The sequence below is a fragment of the Neophocaena asiaeorientalis genome, unplaced genomic scaffold, assembly GCF_003031525.2.
Source record: "Neophocaena asiaeorientalis asiaeorientalis breed wild unplaced genomic scaffold, Neophocaena_asiaeorientalis_V1.1 scaffold359, whole genome shotgun sequence".
Classification (NCBI taxonomy): Eukaryota; Metazoa; Chordata; class Mammalia; order Artiodactyla; family Phocoenidae; genus Neophocaena; species Neophocaena asiaeorientalis.
Window position 1 is genome coordinate 1,147,772 of NW_020174137.1, and position 20,157 is coordinate 1,167,928.

A 20,157-nucleotide genomic window follows, 5' to 3' on the forward strand; every position below is an offset into this window, starting at 1 on the left:
AAGGCAACAAGGCACAGGTGGAGCCCGCAGGGTGTGCTACGTGATTTCAAGTGTGCGTGGGGTAGGATGGATGGGCTGGGATTCCCTGAGGGCCAGCAGCAGCTCAGAGAATGGTGCAATCGGGCCTGAGGTGTTGCAGCTGCGACCTCTCTTCCCAGAGGACGCCTGATCTCGCAGGATTTCGTGAGATTTACCAGGGCTGGCAGGGGAATCCTGGGATGGAAGCGCTTGAGTCCCGGGGTGCCGGAGGTCGCTGTTCCAGACTTATCCCTAAAAAGTCGTGAGGGGGAACGGGCTCTGGTCCAAAAATCTATGAAGAGGAGGGACCGAGGTCAGGAATCGTGTTCATCAATGGGTTTGCTAGTCCTTCCTGTTCCACAGCTTTAGACCTTAAGGCAGCCATTGAAGTGGAAAGATTGAGCATGATAGCCAGTTGGTACAGTGGAAGAAATGTGACTCAGCAAATCAAGAAGAACTCAGAGAGATCTCACCAACCATTCAGAAGACAACAGAGAAATGAAGGTAAATTCAACTGAAAGTTGCTAAATTAAGTGGGATATGTACTATATAAGTTACTGTTTTCATCCATAAATGTGTTAACTATGTAAGAAAAGAAGGCTGTAGTGTATAGGAAACAATTAGCCAGTAGGACAAGACAGGATACGAGTGAATTTTATTTATTTATTTTGCGGTACGCAGGCCTCTCAGTGTTGTGGCCTCTCCCGTCGCAGAGCACAGGCTCCGGACGCGCAGGCCCAGGGGCCATGGCTCATGGGCCCAGCCGCTCTGCGGCATGTGGGATCCTCCTGGACCGGGGCACGAACCCTTGTCCCCTGCATCGGCAGGCGGACTCTCAACCACTGCGCTGCCAGGGAAGCCTACGAGTGAACTTTAAATTGTATAGGTTAAACCATCAAATATATGAAATTTCAAGGATGGGAGAAATCAATGAAAAATAGAATAATACTGGGTTATAATGGAGATAATTTAGTGACTGTCTACTATGTTAGATGATATCTGTACCTTATTTCTGTCATTAAAACTACATTATCATTTTTAATTCTCATGGTAGCAGGGAAGGAGTTTTTCTATCCCCATTTTTTAGATGAAGAAGGAGTACCAGATATTGTAAATGAATTGGGAGAGAATATAAAGTGGCAATTAAGATCTTGTGTGTAGATTCAGACTGCCTGGATTCACATCCCAGCTTTGTTATATACTGAGTCACATTGGGAAAATTAGTTCACCTCTTCAGACTGCAGTTTCCTCATTTGTACAAGGGGGATCATAGCCACAATATCTATCTCATTAGTTATTGGGGATTAAATGATATAACCCTTAGCACAGTGTCTGACAATTAGTAACGCCTCAACAAAATTATTATTACTATTATTAAGCAGAGCTCATTCAGTGAATGTGTTGAGGCATGGACAGAAGCCAAAATTTGTATCTGCACAACTACTTATGCCCGTATTGCTGTTATACAAAGCTGCTTTAGTGTATACTACATGATAGATGATCAATAAATGTTTCTTGAACTGGTTTAAACGCAGGAGTCACTGGGAACATAAGTTGAATATTCTGTTGCAGCGCTTTCCCATATATTGTGAACATAACTGAGGACACTCTCCTCGTTAGGGTACCTTGCTCTGATGAGCATTAGCTCTTTCTGAGTTGCGTTGTCTGTTGAAAAATATATAACCTCACGTATGAGGGCAAAGAAGGCAGAGGAATGATGTCTGATTCACAGCAAACTTATGGACCACTTTCTTGCATTATAAACTCTATGTCAGTTTCCATGGAGAAGTGTCTTTTAGAAAACTTAGTTTTATCCAATTGTGCATTTTGTGCACTTTTGGGGACGCTCTTAAATATAAAACTTTGTTAAGCATGCTTCTCTTTTATCCCTAAATTTTGCCCCAAGGCAGGTTTAAATTGCATCTGTCACATTTACTTCCTTAAGTGCTGCAGCTCTATTAATGTGTCTAGCAGTCTCATTGCCATACTGCCACAGGCTCAGAGGATTTTGAAGAAAAATGCCAAAGAGATGCCTTCTGCTTAGACAGTGGCCCTTAGACACTGTCACTCTCTGACTTCAACCGTATGTTCTGCCTCCAGCTGTTGGTCCTTCTTCAAGACTCTGATGCCTCAGTAGCTCAAGGTCAATATCTCAGTTGCATTGAATAAAACCACTGATTTATATTTAGTTAAATTATTAATTACTCTGATTATTTTACATTAATATCTAGTGAAATTATTTTCCATTCCTCTTAATCCCCAAATATTTTTTGAATACCCATCATATAAAAAACACTGAGTTAGGCTTGGAGAAATGCATAGATTAATTGAAGACCCTATTCTTGGTCCAGCAAAATCCCAGTATACCAGTAAAGGCTAAGAGAAATGATTTGATACCTTCTTTTGCATCATAAATAGAATGCATGAAATTTTCTCAACAAGTATTTATTTAATGCTAGCTTTACTGTAAAAAAGGCCTTTACTACAAGAAAAGTATTGAATATGTGCAGCAAATGCTAAGAAGTATTTAAAAACTGTTGCAAAGGATAGCACTGGAAAGATAAGTTGGTGCCAAGTTATAGAAGACTATTCTAAAGAGATTGCTACAGAAAAGAGAGTCGCCGAGTTGTCTCAGAAAATTCAAGAAAAGATTTTTTAAAATTTCAACAGCAGCAACATTTATCTATCTCTTCATGTATTTACTATTCCATAAATATTGGATGAGCACCTACTAGGTGATGGATATATAACAGTGGATATAATAGACTTGGCTCTGCACTTGTGGAATTTAAAATCTGGTGGCAGAGAAGGAAAAAAAAACAAGAAGCAGCAGAAAAATTGTATCTTATCTGCAAGTTAAATATCATTTTGTACCCCTTCTCCATCTAATCATCAAAAATTTAGGGGTAATGTTTTAACTTTGAGATCTTGAAATATGATGAGAGTATTTCTTAGTGAAATTCTTCCTGATAGAGGCTGAGAGGTAAGCTTTAGGGGAGTCTGAAGGCTATTATAAGAAATTTAGTTCTGGTCATGGTGCCTGCTGGTTGGTGTCAGATAGGAGAATATTGACATTTTAGAGTGCTCTGGGCAACTGTGACAGCCCTCTGTTTACCTAGGCTTGGTCAGTTGTAGGTATTAATGACATACATCATGAAATTTCAGCCCACACACCCAGTGCCTGAGTTAAAGTGAAACAAATTTATACTATATTTGGAATTTCATGCACCATTTGTATGTATCATATGTAAATATTTTGGAATTTGGTATCTCAGCCACACCAGTATGTCCTACTCAGGATCTTGGTTCGCTTGTTCTGGATTGGCATCTAGTTCCCTCCTAAGATGGAAGCTGTACCATGAACTTCAGCCACATCCCTAAGATGCTGACCACACCAAGCCAATTCCTTACCAGATAACCTATGGGATTTATTTTTTTTCCTAAATGACTGGTTTGAGTGTGCATTTACTTCAGCTTGGAAGAATTCCTTAAAATGGAAACAGTATCAGCTACCTGAGTCCTCAACTCTACAGAGATTTTCTATGTCCCCATCTCACAGATTCGATCCTTTGTTCATGAATTCTACCCTTGGTTATATAGGCACATTTGGATTTTGTAATGTGAATTCCTGACCTCGCCCTTGAGGATACACTATTTCTGATTAGTGATCCTTGAACCACTTTCTCCAGTTTCCCCTTGATTACCATTTGAGTTGTGAAGGACTCTGAACATTGATGAAGCTAAAGATTTGCACTAAGAAAACCAGTAGGTCAGGCAATTTGTAGATTTTTATATCAATCTTTGAGCCTCCTCAAAAATCTGGAGAAAATATTTAACATTAATGTTAAATGTGTGCCATTTACCATATGATTGGCTTGCATCTTTTAGTATACCTTAGATTTTTTTGAAAGGCAGATAAACGTAAAACAATAAAATCATCATAGGCATTTGAAGCAACTTCTGAAGGTCATGTATTTCTTTTACTTTACCTTTAAGTAGTGTATTATTAAAGCCATTTAAAAACTGTGTTTCTTTGAACCACTGCAAGGTCTGATGTTTAAACATCAAATTTAGTAAGCTATTTTAAATCAGTGAACATGTGATGGTTTGATCACGATTCTTCTTTGAAATAACTGCACTGGGTTCATTACCAATGGATTTCAATTGACACTGTTTAAAAATTCAGTTTTATATAAGCATATATATAATTCATGGAGATTTAATTTTGAAGCTGTAATTTTCTCTGCTCAAGTCTCAAGGTTAAAGCTGCTGTTCCCAAGCAGTATGATTCAATGAATACTGCTGTGTATAGTGTATGGTACACAGTAGACCAATAAAAGCAATCTGATTGATCTATCTCGTTATGGACTTGATGGCTTCCAAAGCACTAGCTATAAAATAAGCTAACTGGAAAATCAAAGCTTTAGTGACCTCAGAGGACTCTTCATCACATAGTGTAGCTTAAATCATGTTATTTTAAATTTAGATATCACATGCACAACACATTTTATATAACAAACCAGAGAAAACTTGTAAACAGCATTTTATTTTCCACCTTTCCAGACTACAACACTTGCACTGGTGAATAGCTTTCCAAGTACCAGTCTTCTCTAAATGTTTAAACTTTAGTTTGGGCTGGATTTTCAGACTCTTGAGCCCTCTTTTCTAGCACCTCTACTCTTCTTTAAATGCTTCACTCCAAAGAGAACAATTAGTCCTCTATACATAACTATCTCCCTAGTCAATTTACGTGAATGTAAAAATCCCTAATTTAATTCCAAGATTCTAATTTGGCAAAAATGATTAACAGAATTTTTTTCCTACATGTAACTAAATATCTATAGGCTGGTGGAACAAAGAAAACAGTTTGGTGTGGTGAGATGACTGTACCTAATTGGTTTCATTTCCCAAGAAAGGAATTATTATTGCAACAACAAAAGATAGTTATTAAGTTTTTAGAGAGTTAAATCCATTTAATCCTACCAAACAAAATTGTTAAATTTGCATCTGCATCATTTCTTAGCATCCCATTTTTAATGTATCATTTTTCTTCTTCATAACATTCTGACCTTCATTCCCCTCCTCTTATATCCACTGTCCTAATGGTTGCCTCTAGATATCTAAGAATTGCCTTTGCCTATGTATCGGCAAGTAGATAGATCCCCCTATGCTTAGTGACTTTCTCACCTCTCTCTTTTTCAATATTCTCTATTATGTACCCCATTCTAGGGGCCACCTTCTCTACTAGATAACCGTGAAACTGAGTTGTAATGAGGTAGCAATGAATGGTGGTGGTATTTACTTATTAATTTCTTTTAAAATGGTGTATAATGCATCCATTGTTACATGAGGCACTAGGATATAGAAACAAAAGATTTCCACCTCTTAAGGAATTCTTAATGTTAAAGGGAATATAAACAGGGAAACTTGTAAACACGTGATGTTATGGAAGGGGTTGGTTACTTTAAATAGAGGGAGGTACAGACTGATAAGGCACTCAAAGACACCAACATCAATGGGAGATTTCCTGGAGGTAGACAGAATGGGCTTTGACAGTCTTAAAGGATCGGTAAGCTCTAAGTGGGTGACAAAGGGGAAGAGAGGTATTACAGTCAGAGGGACCTCATAAAAATGGCATGGCAGATGAGAGCATGATATTGGCAAAGGACCTGCAGCGTGTTTAACATGACCTGAGAGTGTGGTGTAAGAGAGATGTTTGAGAAACAAGGGCTGGGAAGTCTTCAAAGAGCAAGCCATGCAGAGACTTGTATGTTGTGGTGATAAGTTTGAATTTAGCACCGACTCTGAAGTCAGATTAAGTTTAAATCCTAGCTCTGCCGCTTACTGGATATATACCTTGGAACAAGTTACTCAAGCTCTCTGTGCATCAGTTATCACATTTGTAACGTGGAAGTAGTAAAAGAACCTACCTCACAATCAATACGAGAAATGGGTTAATACATATATAGCTCTTATATCAACAAGTGTCCTATAGCAATCGCTCAATAAATCATCATCACAATTCTTATTACTGTTATTAACCGTCTTGGCAAGGGAGACACATTGAAGGAACTCTCCCTCCAGTGTGTCTAAACATGAGTCAGTTTTGATCGAATGTGTCTTTGAAAGTTTATCCTGGCAGCCCTAAACAAAATGGATTGTATTTGGCAGAGCCAAAACTAGAAATAGGAAAATCAGTGGTGTTTGCAGTGTATCAGTTGAGAGATGATGCAAAGAGAGCCTAAACTAATGGTATTACAGTGTGGGGAGAGGAACAAGACAAAAGGGATTTTAATGAGAAAATTTTATATGATATGGTTATTAATTAAGTATATAAAGTAACCAAGGCTATCTACAAGGTTTCGGACTGGGATGGTGTGATGGTTTATCGTTCACTACATCAGGGAATATAGGATGGAAAGCTGGTCTGAAGGAGAAGATGACGAGCTGAGTCTCTACAGATGTATAGTGACTGCTAGCAATGGGTCTGGAGCTGAGAAGAGTTCCTGGAGAGTCACCAATAAATACACGTTTTAGATGAAATCATGGGAGTATATTATCAAAGGAATATGTGTAGTGCAAGAACAGTAGAGGGTCTGTGATGGAGCCCATAGAAAGTACCAAAGATTAAGAGAAGGGCATAAATAGGAAAAAAATATATAGTGTTAGACATTGCCTAAAGAGACATGGAGAAAGGGAAGTGCCAGTTTCACATTAAAATTTAAATCAGAAAACCCAGCTGGGTTTGATCATGACAATATCTTTTTTGTGTGTGATTGGCATACAATCCAAACTCCTTATGTGGTATTGTTTCCACTATGCTACTCCTTGCATCATTCTGCTTCAGCCACACCATTCTTTCTCTACTTCAACCACATCAAGTTTGTTCAAAGCAGGGGGCATTTGAACTTGTTGCTTCTTTTGTCAGTTCTTTCTGCTAGACTTTTTAACATTTCTAAGCTCAAATATAACCTTCTCAGAGAGGCCTTCTCTGAACTACCTATCTAAAATAATCCCTACTTCACAGTCCCCTTTCCTAGTCCTTCTCTGTCAAGCTACCGTGTTGTGTTACGGTATTATCCAACACTTCTTGATACTATCTTGTTTATCTGTCACTTCTTTGTCATCTGTTTTCCCACCCTTGAATGCAGCCTCCATGGGAATAAGGACCTGCTGTATCTTGTTCACCACTGGGTCTCCTGCCCCTAGAAAGTATCTGATGCACAAAATAAGTTAATTGACTGTTTGATAATAAATGGATGTATGAAGTAGTGAGAAGCATAGGCAGTAGGTAGAGGAGAACCCAGGAAAAAGTTATATTACAGCATTTAGAAGGAAGACTCGTGGTGTCTAAAAACAATCGTTTTTATTGAATTTAGCCAAAGGGTCACAGATGGCACTGGTAGGAGTAGTTTCCGTAGAATATTAGAAGCAGAATTCAAACACCTAGGCCTGAGGAATAAAAGAAAACAAAAGAGTGAAGAAAACAAATTTATTCTATCCTTTCAAGAAGTTGGACTGTACAGAAAGGAAGAAGATAAAGAAATATTTAGAAGAGCAGCTTTTTCAAAGTAAACACAAGCAAGCAACAATCTAGAAACGACTGTTAGAGTGTTAGAGACACATTCTGAAAGCTATAAGGTCAGTGTTTTTGTTTTGTTTTCTTTTTAGTCTGAAACATTTTTGAACTTAAAAAGTTGCAACAATATTTCAAAGAACTCCCACGTAATTTTTTCATGTATAGACCTCATTCAAGTTTCGGCAATTATCCCAGAGAGTCTTTACAGCAGAAAGATGCAGTCCAGGATCACGTGTTGTACACAGTTGTCTTGTAATACTAAACTTTTCATTATGTAAGATTTCCTCAATTTTTCATTGACTTTTATCACTTTGATATTTCTAAAGACTGCAGGGTAGTCATTTTGTAGAATGTCCCTCCAATTGGTTTATCTGTTTCTTTATGACTAGACCCAGGCAATACTATTTTCCTGGAGTATCACTGAAGTGATGCTGTTCTTTCCTCATTGCCTCCTACCGAGTAATATTTGATATTGATCCATCTCATTATTGGTGATTTTAACTTTATCATTTGATTTTTTAACTGTAAAATCACATTTTACCCAATTTTATCTCATATTTGATTAGTAAATATTTTGTGGGGAGGAACTTTGAATTATACAAAGTTCTGTTATTTATCCAACTTTCACCCACTATTTTAGTATCTGTTGGAATGTATTCCTTGAATTATCATTATTGCAATGGTTGCCAAATGGTGATTTTTCTTATTCCAGCTTTCTTTCTTCATTTGTTAGCTATCATACTATTGTAAGGAAGAACTAACTCTTCCTTCCATTTCTTTCTTTCTTTATATCATTGTTAACTCATGAATTGCTACTTTATGCATTTGGTTGTAAATGTTACTGTTATTTATTTTGATGCTTAAATTGTCACAGATTTGGACATTTTGGTGTTTTTTTAAATATATATAGGAATAATTTTGAATGCTCTGTATTTTCAGAGAATGAGGCAGTAGAACAGTTACTTTGAATCTTGGCTGTGATCAAAGTCACCTGAAGAGCTTTTAAATATCCTAATGCCCAGGCCGCACCTCACACCAATTACACAAGAATTTTTGGAATTGAAACCCAGGTGCAAATATTTTTTAAGCTCTCCAGTGATTCTAATCTGAAACCAAGTTTAAGAAGCACTGAAGAGAAAGGGGTATGCTAGGAACTTAGCAGAGATAAGAGATAACTGTTAAATGACATATACATGAAGAGTAGAAAAAATTAAATTCATATAAAAAGAGGAGAAATTTGCCCTGGACAGGAGTTTATAAGGACATAAGTATAAGATCAGGTTCCAGTTTATTTTCTGTAGGTGACGGGTTAAGAATTTGAAGGATTTCCCACGTAGTAATTCTTTTTTCCTGTGAAGAAGCAGGTGAACTTGTAAGTTGAGATTTAGAGCAAATGGTGATGGAGACCAGTGAGGCTTAAAATAGCTGTTGTGAGGAGTTAGAAAATAATATAACCGTACAACAGCAAGATCCTATTGAGGTATTGAAGACCCTTTCTTGGGGGCTCACACAAAATTAGTGACAATTTTCCTTGAATTTGCATTCAGTCAAGTAGATGCAAAACGTTAAGAGGTTCAGAAATCGAAGGGCTGGGTTTAATTCCAGGGGGTAGAATTCACAGAGAAGTCGAATATAGGAAGGGTCAAGTGTGGGAATACGAGTAGTGTCAAAGACATGAACATCTTCTAAACATCTTTAACAGCAGTGGTTGAATTTTCAGGCTCTGTAGCAGGAATTATATTTGGGGCCGCGAGTTATTTTCAGCAGCTGTAAGTCATCTTTCTCTTCAGTAGATCAAAAGTGGAAAAATGATGTGTGTTATTCTATTTTGCATGTGTTGTGCTCAGGGGCTTGCCATGTTTAGGACATCTGAAGTATGCCATGGGATTTTACCTGAGCTTCTGCCTGTATAACTTGTGATTTCATGTTTTGGACATGTAAGGTTTCTTAGCTTTATCCTTTTATAGTTGCAGCTGGCCCTGATTCTGATTCTTCAGCTTTTTTGCTTCAGTGCATCTTTGTTTTTGTTTCTATCATGATTAGGTATATACCACCTAGACCCTTCCTGGTAGGTAAACCTCATGCATAGGCTATTTTAGGGAAAGTCGTATGCAACCATCTCTAATTACAATCCATTTGAAAAAAATATTCTCTTCAATTTACTCTTATTAAAATAAGCTTTTCACAAGAAGACAGATGTTTATTTTCTTTTGTAGAAAATAGGTATTTCTGTAAAGGTCTGGGTCACAGTCTGATACTCATAATAAGTGTAAGATTTCAAGTGTGGGTACAGCCATCACACTAGAGTTTGAAAATATTTCTTCATTATTTTTTATTATTTGTGATTTTCTTATAAAATAACAGTTTCATTGTGGTAAAATAGAAAGAATTGTTTTATGACAAAAACAAGACCACTTTTAAGCTGCTTTTAACATTTTTTTAAAAATTGGTAAGTGGCATAGACAATGAATAATTACATATGTAAATAAAGGAAAACCAACTTATTAAGATAAATATTGGAGAAAACTACTTAAACTCAGTATCAAAGCATGTGATGAAAAATTAATGTGGCAGTGAAGCTACAGTATTACTACCGTAGGCAGAACTAAAGCAGCCTGTTGCCCCAAGTCAAGAGTCTAGAAAACATAGCAAGCTTAGGCATAATTCAAGCAGGAAGTCCAATGTGATAACCAATGTGTGGTACATCAGGGAAGAGTTACAGTCAGGGAAACAATTCAGAATCAGCAGGAAAATGGTGAGCCATGGGAACACTGCCAATTTTACCATGATTATCTGTCAGTTCCCCTATCAGTGGACAGGCAACAGTAGCTTTGGAGAAAAAAAGGGCTAGAGGCTTGCAGGGTTACCAAGGCCCTAGACTTATTTTTTCCTTCAGTGCCTTGAGTACTTACCAGTTCCAATTGAAAACCATGAACCTTAGTTAAGATGTGAACATCAAAGATCTCAAGTTATTCTCAGGAAACTTGAGACTGTGAGAGAATTACCAGGGTAGCTGTGTCTCCTGTGTTAAGGAGTGATAGTGGCCTTAGTGTCATACGGAGGCAAAATGAAATCAAACTGGCAACTGTTGAGCTGAACTCAGAATTTTAAACGAAGATTGCAGAAAACAATGAACCTTTTAAAAGAATAAAAAACACTAATATCATTTATTATGTGGTAGGTGGTGTTCTAAGTGTCTGATGAATGTTTATTCACTTAATTCTCACTAGATCCCAATAAAGTATACATTACTATTATCTTCATTTTACAAATGAAGAAACTGAAGAATAGGGAGGTTAAGCAACTTTCCCATGGTCACAGAACCCAGGCTATTTTACATGAAATTCTATCCCTGGGCTACAAATTGAATAGGATTAACCAATAATGAAAAAGCCTCAGAGCATATATTGATTCTATGATGATTTTGATTACTTGGCATTAAATGATATATAACTTGAACACAGAACTTTAAATTGGTGCTTAAATTGTTAACTGACATATCATATTCATACTCATAGTTGTGCAGTATGCACAACTTTCCTCAAAGGCTTTTTCTTCTCCTTCTCCCCCCTTCAATCCAGCTATTGCTATAAACTGTACCTCCCCACTCCCATCCTAACTAGGATAGATAATAGTTGATGTGAACTCAGCATATGGAGAACAAGGCCTTTATCTAGTATCCAAGATTGGTTCCCACAAAGAATAAAATGAGCTAACCAGCTTCGCAATGATAGAAGAATTTTGAATAAAGGCAGCAGCATGTACAGCTGTAGCTAATTACAAATTTGGGCTTCACTTTTGTTAACAGCAGACTAATGTTTGCATACAAAGCATTTGTTGTAAATAAATAGCTTTAATAAGTGGGACAAAAGACAGTAAGCAATACAATGCCAGGGGTAATTACAGCTGTTTGCAAAAGCCACAAATGCAGTATATAATTATCTTAATATGAAAAATGGAGATTATCTCATATTCTAAGCTCTTTATTAGGAATAATTCTAACATTTGAATATTCTAGTATTTGAACAGTTGTCTGGTTCTGACTTAATTTTCTTGATATGCTACTTTTGTAACATATAGGAATACAAAATAATACAACCTCAATGAATAAATCCTTATTTATGAATAAGATATTGAAGCACACTTGATCATAGATTTATAGCTTTTAGTTTGGTATGATTTACCGACCCAATTAAGCATAGTATAGAAAGGGTGTTAAGAGCTCATATAGCTCATCTAAAGTAAGACTACTCACAAACCATCCCCTTCACTACTCTCCCCTTCCAAATAAAGATACCAACACTTTTTATTCTGCCATGATAACAGCAGTGTAGAGCTGCTGCATCACATTACGAGACTGATAGAAAAGCCCAAATAGCACAATATCTGTGGACTCACAGGTAGAGATTCTATATCATCTGAATTAGACTTTGTCCTGAGAGGCAAACAAGATTAATACAGAAGATAATTATACATTGACTATCATGTAATAGTAATGATAACTTAACTGAATTTGACATTCTGGTAAAAGACGTAAAGACAAATCCAAAATCATTCATGAAAAGCTAATGTTTATCCACGCAAAAACCTACACACAAATGTTTTTCGAAGCTTTATTCATAATTGCCAAAATTTGGAAGCAATCAAGATATCTCTCAAGAGGTGAATGAATAAAGAAATGTTGGTGCATCCCTACATTGGAATGTTATTCAGCAATAAAAAGAAATGACCTATCTAGTCAGCAAAAGACCTAGAGGTACCTTAAATGCATATTGGTAAGTCAAAGAAGCCAATACGTAAAGACTATACATACTGTATGACTCCAACTTACGTAAAACATTTTGGAAAAGGCAAAGCTACAGCAACTGAGAAAGATCAGTGGTTGCCAGAGGTTCAGGGAGGTGGGGAGTGGGATGAATAGGTGAAGCACAGGGGATTTTTAGTGCAGTGAAACTATTCTGTATGATATTGTAATGTTGGATGCGTGTCATATTTGTCGAAACCTTGTAGTATGTTCAACACAAAGAGTGAACGCTGATATAGACTACAGACTTTAGTTAATAATAGTGTATTAATACTGGTTCATCAATTGTAACAAGTGTACCCTGCCAATAATGTAAGATGTTGGTAATGGAATCTTGCGTGTGTGCAGGGGTGGAGAGGGTAGAGTACTCTGTATTTCCACTCAGTTTTTCTGTAAACCTAAAACTGCTCTAAAGAAATTGACTATCAATTTTAAAAAAACTATGATTAATATTAACAAAAAATGGAAAAGGAGATTATTTAAAATTCAATAACAGGAAATCTGAAATTACCTTACTAAAAGTAAGGTAAAATCAATTAAAAAAAATTTCTGGTGAGCAGTGCCTAAAATTTTCTCGTAAACTCACATTAGACACATTAGAATGTCTTTTTTTAATTACAGAAAAAAGATTAACGTTTAAAACACTGAAAATGAGTATTGATTTCAATTAATACTCTATGATTCTGTTAACAGTCTTCTATTACCAAAAGCTTTTATTACTTTTTGTTAGGTAAAAGCTCAGTGAAACTAAAATGAGAAAAAAATCATACACTTATATTTGCGTGGAAGTAGGGAGGCCAAGGAGAGGAGGCACCTACTGATAAAAGTAACAGGTATATTTTAAATTAGACACCAAAATCAATATCTTAAAAGTGCCTTTAAACTACAATTATGTAAAAGAACTGGATAATAAAGAGGAGAAAATTTATACTCAGGAAAATAAAAATGCCATTAAACAAAAGTGAAGGTTTGCCTCAATTCTTAAGAGAAATATGGTAAAGAAAAATTTCAATTCAAAATAGCCTTTGAAACAAATAGGGTTGCAGTATTAGATTATAAATTAGTATATGGACAGGCTGTTCTAGACCTAATTAGTAAACTAAATGAAGATAGATTACCTGGGCTATATGATACCTTCTTAAAGTTTTAAAGAAAATCTTCTTGCTTGATAGTATGAAATTCTTTAAAATAGGAGGAAGCATACTGAGCTACAGAATATCCATCTGTAGGGCTGTCAGATAAAATTCAGGATGCCGAGTGAGATCTACTTTCAGAAAACACCATGTTTTTCTTTTTAATATAAATATGTTCCATGAGGGCTTCCCTGGTGGCGCAGTGGTTGAGAGTGCGCCTGCCGATGCAGGGGACACGGGTTCTTGCCCCGGTCCGGGAAGATCCCACATGCCGCGGAGCAGCTGGGCCCGTGAGCCATGGCCCCTGAGCCTGCGCGTCCGGAGCCTGTGCTCCGCAACAGGAGAGGCCACAACAGTGAGAGGTCCACGTACCACACACAAAAAAAAAAGTTCCATGAAATATTTGGTGCATATTTATGCTAAAATGTATTTTTAAATTAAAATTTATCTGGATTTATTTTTGTTTTTTAAATCTGGCCACCCGACACTTTGCCAATCTTGCATATTTACAAGGCTTGAAGAACATAGAATTTAACCATTTAGACTCATTTTCATCCATATTCATTTCTGGAATTATCAAAAATACAATTCCAAAATGGTAATGGGATACTTAAATAAGCAGTAGTGTTTTGAATGCTTACTTGTAAGATTCTGTGTTTAAGCTATGTTGGTAAATATTCTGCCTTCATAGAGGATATACCGATGAAGCATTTGCAGATGATTATAACAGACCTAATGGACTATTACTTTAATTTGATGTAAAATTGCATATAAAGAGGCAACTATTGCATGTGATTGATAGAGACGTTCAAGAAATCTTTGATGAATGTCCACAGCAAAAGCTATTTAAATAAAAATAGCTCTCAGAAGCTAGGGGGGATATCTTACAAAGAGCAATCAAAGAGAAAGGATAAATAGACACTTCTCTGGCAGGAGCAGTATAAGTATCAACAGAGAAATTCACCAGAGATAAGAATTTGGCCAGATTTATTTAGTATTTATATGCACTATCTGTTAGAGGAAATGCACAATAAAATTCCCAACTTTCATTGAAATGCCAAGCTTATGAGGATGAACAGGGTATTTTCAGCGTACTATGAAAGTAGCCAAAACATGTGGTAAATGAATTCCAGTGTTGGCTGTTTCAGTGCAATGCCTTGCATGAACACAAATGTAAACAGTACTTTTAGGTTGGTGCCCTCCAAACTACTCATTTTTCAAGGGTACTAGAGAGGGTTATTGCAGTTCTCTGAAAAAATAATCAGACAACTATGCTACTGTGACCAGAAACGTCCAATAGCATAAGGCAAATTACAAAGAAAATTTAAGCTATTATCATACACTTACATTAATTCATAATACATTTATGTCTGGATTTTGATTCAAACCGATGCATCTAGATAAAGATTTAGTAAAATTGGAATTTAAGAAATTGGGGGTGATCCAAGAACAGAACATTGTTGTCACAAATGACAAGATTTGTTTCCTTTTTAAAGGCTAATATTCCATTCCATTTTCTTTGTTCATTTATCCTTCTTTAGACATTTAAGATGCTTCCATGTCTTGGCTATTGTGAATCATGCTGTAATGAACATGGAAATTCAGATGTCTGTTCAAGATCTTGATTTCAATTCTTTTGGATATATACCTAAAAGAGGGATTTCTGGATCATATGATATTTTTAATTTTTTTTTTTTTTCTGAGGAACTTTCATACTGTTTTCCATAGTGGCTGCACCAGTTTGCCTTCCCACCAGTAGTGTTCCCTTTAGTCCACATCCTTGCCAATACATGTTATCTTTTGGTTTTTGATAATAGCCATTCTAACAGGTATAAAGTACTATCTCCTTATGGTTTTGATCAGCATTTCCCTGATGATTAATGATATTTGGCACCTGTTTACAAATACCTACTGACCTTTTGTATGTCTTCTTTGGAGAAATGTCTAAGTCCTCTGCCCATTTTTGTAATTGAGTTTTTTTTTTTTTTTCTGTTGAGCTGTAGAAGTTCCCTATATATTTTGGATGATAACCCTTTATCATATATATGGTTTGCAAATACTTTCTTCCATTTTGTAGGTTGCCTTTTCATTTTGTTGATTATATCCTTTACTGTGCAAATGCGTTTTAGTTGATGTAATCCCATTTGTCTGTTTTGTTTTTGTTGTCCATGCTTCTGGCATCGTATCCAAGAAATCGTTGCCAAAGCCAATTGCAGGAAGCTTTTTCCTTATGTTTTCTTCAAGGAGTTTCACTGTTTCAGGTCTTACATTTAAGACTTTATTCAAGTTGATTTTTGTGTGTGGTATAAGGGTCCAATTTAATTCTTTTGCAAGTAGATATCCACTTTTCCCAACACTGTTTTTTGAGGAGATTATTCTTTCCCCATATGTATGTAGTCTTGGCACCATTGTCAAAATTCATTTAACCATATATGTGGCGGTTTATTTATAGGTTCTCTGTTTCATTGGTCTATATGTCTATTTGTATGCCGTAATCATACTATATTGATTACTGTAGCTTTGTAATATGTTTTGAAATCAGGGAGTGTGGTGCCTCCAACTTTGTTCTTCTTTCTCAAGATTGTTTTGGCTATTCAGGGTGGTTTGTGGTTCCATATACATTTTAGGATTATTCTTCCTATTTCTGAGAAAATTACCATTGGGATTTTGATCAAGATTGTATTGAATCTGTAGACCACTATGGTTGGTGTGAACATTTTAACAGTTTTCAGTGGTGAACATGAGATGTCTTTCAATTTATTTGTTTTAAATTTTCTTTGATGAATGTTTTGTAGTTTTCAGGTGTAAGTCTTTCACTTCCTTGGTTAAGTTTATTCCTAAGAGTTTTATTCTTTATGATACTATTGTAAGTGGGATTATTTTCTTAATTTCCTTTTCAGATTGCTTTTTGTTAGTATATCAAAATGCAACTGATTTTTGTATATTTGTATACCACAATTTTACTGAGTTTATTTATTAGTTCTAACAGGATTTTTTTTTGTATAATCTTTAGGCATTTATGTATGTAACATCATGTTATCTGCAAACAGATAATTTTAACTCTTCCTTTGGATTTGGATGCCTTTATAATAGTTTTCTTGCTTAATTTCTCTGTCTAGGATTTCTGGTACTGTATGTATAGAAGTAGTTAAGAGGAGGCATCCTTGTCCTGTTCCTGATCTTAGAAGAAAGGTTGCAGATTTTCACTGGTGAGTATGACACCTGTGGGCATGTTGTGTATGGTCTTTATTATGTTGAAGTAATTTCCTTCTATTCCTGGTTTGTTAAGTGTTTTTAATCATGAATATTTAATTTTTCAGTTGCTTTTTCTGCATCTATTGGTATGATCATATAAATTTTTATTTTCCATTCTGTTAATGTGGTGTTTTACATTGCTTGATTTTCACATCTTGGCTCACCTTACATAACAGGGAAACATCCCAGAGACTTGATTATAGTGTATAATCCTTTTAATGTGTGGTTGAACTCAGTTTGCTAATATTTTCTTGAGGATTTTTGCATCTATATTCATCAGGAATATTTGCCTCTAGTTTTCTTGTAGTGTTCTTATCTGGCTTTGGTATTCGGGTAATACTAGTCTTATCAAATGAGTTTGGAAGTGTTCCCTCCCCTTCAGTTTTTTTGGAAGAGTTCGAGAAGTATTGGCATTAGTTCATCTTTAAATGCTTGGTAGAATTCACCTGTGAAGCCATCTTATCCTGGGATTTTCTTTTTCAGAAGGTTTTGTATACTGATTAAATATCCTTACTAGTAAGTGGTATGTTAAGGTTTTTTATTTTTTCATGATCCAGTCTTGGTTGATATTGTTTCTTGGAATTTGTCTGTTTCTTCTGTGTTGTCCAATTGTTGGTGTATAATCAATCTTAATTGTTTCCTATGATTTTTTTATTTATTTAATGTCTCCTATTTAATTTATATTATTTGATTCTTCCCTTTTCTTAGTCTCGCTAAAGTTTTGTTAATTTTGTTGATATTTTCAAAAACAACTTCTAGTTTTGTTATTTTTCTATTGTTTCTGTGATTTATGAGTAGAATGGCTGCTGGAGTATGCAGGCATTCCAGCTGGTAAGGTTCACAGGTAGGCTGGCAGGGTTGACAATCTGGTATTTGAGATCCACACAACAGTTCCTGTGAACTCTTACTTATTTTTTTTGGTCTTGGCTGCCCCAGATGAACTAGCCATGCCAATTCCCTCAGCATTCTGGATGGGGTGAGACAGAAGTGGATCTCTCAGGCAATGCACTAAAAAACTGGGGAAGTTTGATGCTCACTTCACTCTCTTTCCCTTGCAGAAGAAATCACTGGCCAAAAGGGTCTCTCTTGGCACTGTGTTGCGCTGGCTTGGGAGAGGCTTGATATGAGTAAAATGGAACTGTTTGTAACACTTTTCAAAGTTAACCACTTTTTAAAATTTGTGGTTTGTTATTGTTTGTTTGTTTTATCAAAGTATAGTTGATTTACAATATTGTGTTAGTTTCAGGCATACAGCAAAATGATTCGGTTACATATGTATATATCTATATTCTTTTTCCATGATAGTTTATTACAAGATATTGAGTATGCACATTACCGTATATAAAACAGATAAACAACAAGGATTTACTGTATAGCACAGGGAACTATATTCAATATCTTTTATGGATTTTGTGTTCTACCAATATGTTGGAACTTCCCAACTGTACTCCAGTGCTCTCTTAAAGGTATTTTCAACGATGGGTGGTTGGTAAATTGGGTTTCTGAGTGTGGATGGGTGCTGAGACCTCTTTTTCCATCATTTTATTGACTTCACTCCTTACCCCTTTTCAGCTGGGTTGCATTGATACTTAATATACATTAGTGTTAATCTTTGCCAAGTATATATGTTCTCTTAAATTTACCATTTTTGTTAATGATTCATTTATTTCTTTCGTTGTATTGAAGTTTTGGATTTATTAAAATCAAATTCATCAAACTATTATCATCTTTTTGCTCCTTGTGTCCTGTTGAAATCTTTTACTCTCCTACCAGTCTATAAATTGGTTCTAATTTCTTTAATAAGTATAAAAGTTTAAGCCTTCATTCACTTGGATTTAATCTTTGTGAACTGTGTATGGTAGACTACCCTACATAATGTACACAACAGGATTGTTAAATCTTTCTAGTAAATTATGTCATTATTGTTGATTTTTAATCCTAAAACTGCTTTTGTACCTTAAGTCTGCATTATCAACTGTGAATGTACTTGCAACTATTTTTTTTTACTTAGTGTTTGCTTCATACATCTCTTATATAACATATAACTGGATTCTTCCCCTCACAAATCTTTATTTCCGTCTTTAGGCTCTAGGGATAACTTTTCTAAATAATAATTTAATCAGGAAATATGAGTCCTTAAGAAATGAGCTTATTAGTCCATTTGCATTTTTTGTGATTATAGATATATTTGGGTTTATTTATTTTATTCTTTTCTTTCTTTGTAGTTTCTTTTTTTAATGAATTGATCAAGTTTTATTTATTTCCCACCTTTTTCCTCTGTTAGTTTTGAATATATGTATTATATTGGTACTTAAACTGTTAATAATTTTAACTCAAACTTGACTGAAAATAAGTTGATAATCTTATCTCCCAAATGATCTAAAGATATTAGAATTTGTAATTCTAATCTCCTCTCATACCATCATCATAATCCTATCTGTTATATCTGTTATTATTTTACAGTATTTTATTTCCAATTTATTTTCAGACTATTCAAGACATTGTTATCATTTTATAAAACTGACTTTTATAGGTCAACTCACATATTTACTGATCTATTCAGTCAACATTTTTTTTTTAGTCTTATTTGTTCCTTCTGAGTTGAAATTCCTTATTACCTTTATCCTTTAGTAATTTTTCTAGTGAGGTTTTGTTAGTGGCAAATTCTTTCTCCTTCTAATTGTCTAAATATGTCTTTCATTTGCTCTCTCTATTGAATCATTGTTTACCTGAACTTAGAATTTGGGTCAACAATCATTTTCTATCATAACTTTTCTATTATTATTCCATTACCTTCTGGCTTCTGCTTTTGCTGGTGAGAAGTTGTTTCTTTTTTGCTGGGGGGTGGTGGGTAAGTTTATTTTTTTATTTTTAAGATGCAGTGTTTTAACTCCAGGTCCCATAAGATATTCTTTTTATGGTTTATATTTTAAAGATTCAGTCTGATCATCTAATCATGGATTTATTCTAAATATTCTGCTTATGATGAATTGTAAATCCTAAATATGAAAACTTTCTGCTTGTTCTCCTGAAATATTACCTTTCTTATTTGCTTTTTCCTTTGCCACACACATTAGACAAATGTTGGGTCACCTTTGTCTATTCTTCATGCTCCTTACTCTCCTTTTCTTAGCATGTCCTTCTTTATACAGTTGTGTTGCATTTGGGATAATTTTCTCACATCTTTCTTTAGTTTATGAGTTTTCTCCTTAGCTGTCTAATTTATTATATAATCCATTTATTGGATTTTTAATTTCTGTGATTATATTTTCTTTGTAGAAGTCTGAATTATTTATGTTTCTATATATGCATCTTTTTAATAATTTGATAATGTTTTCAATTCTTCTCTGTATTTAATCATTTCATGC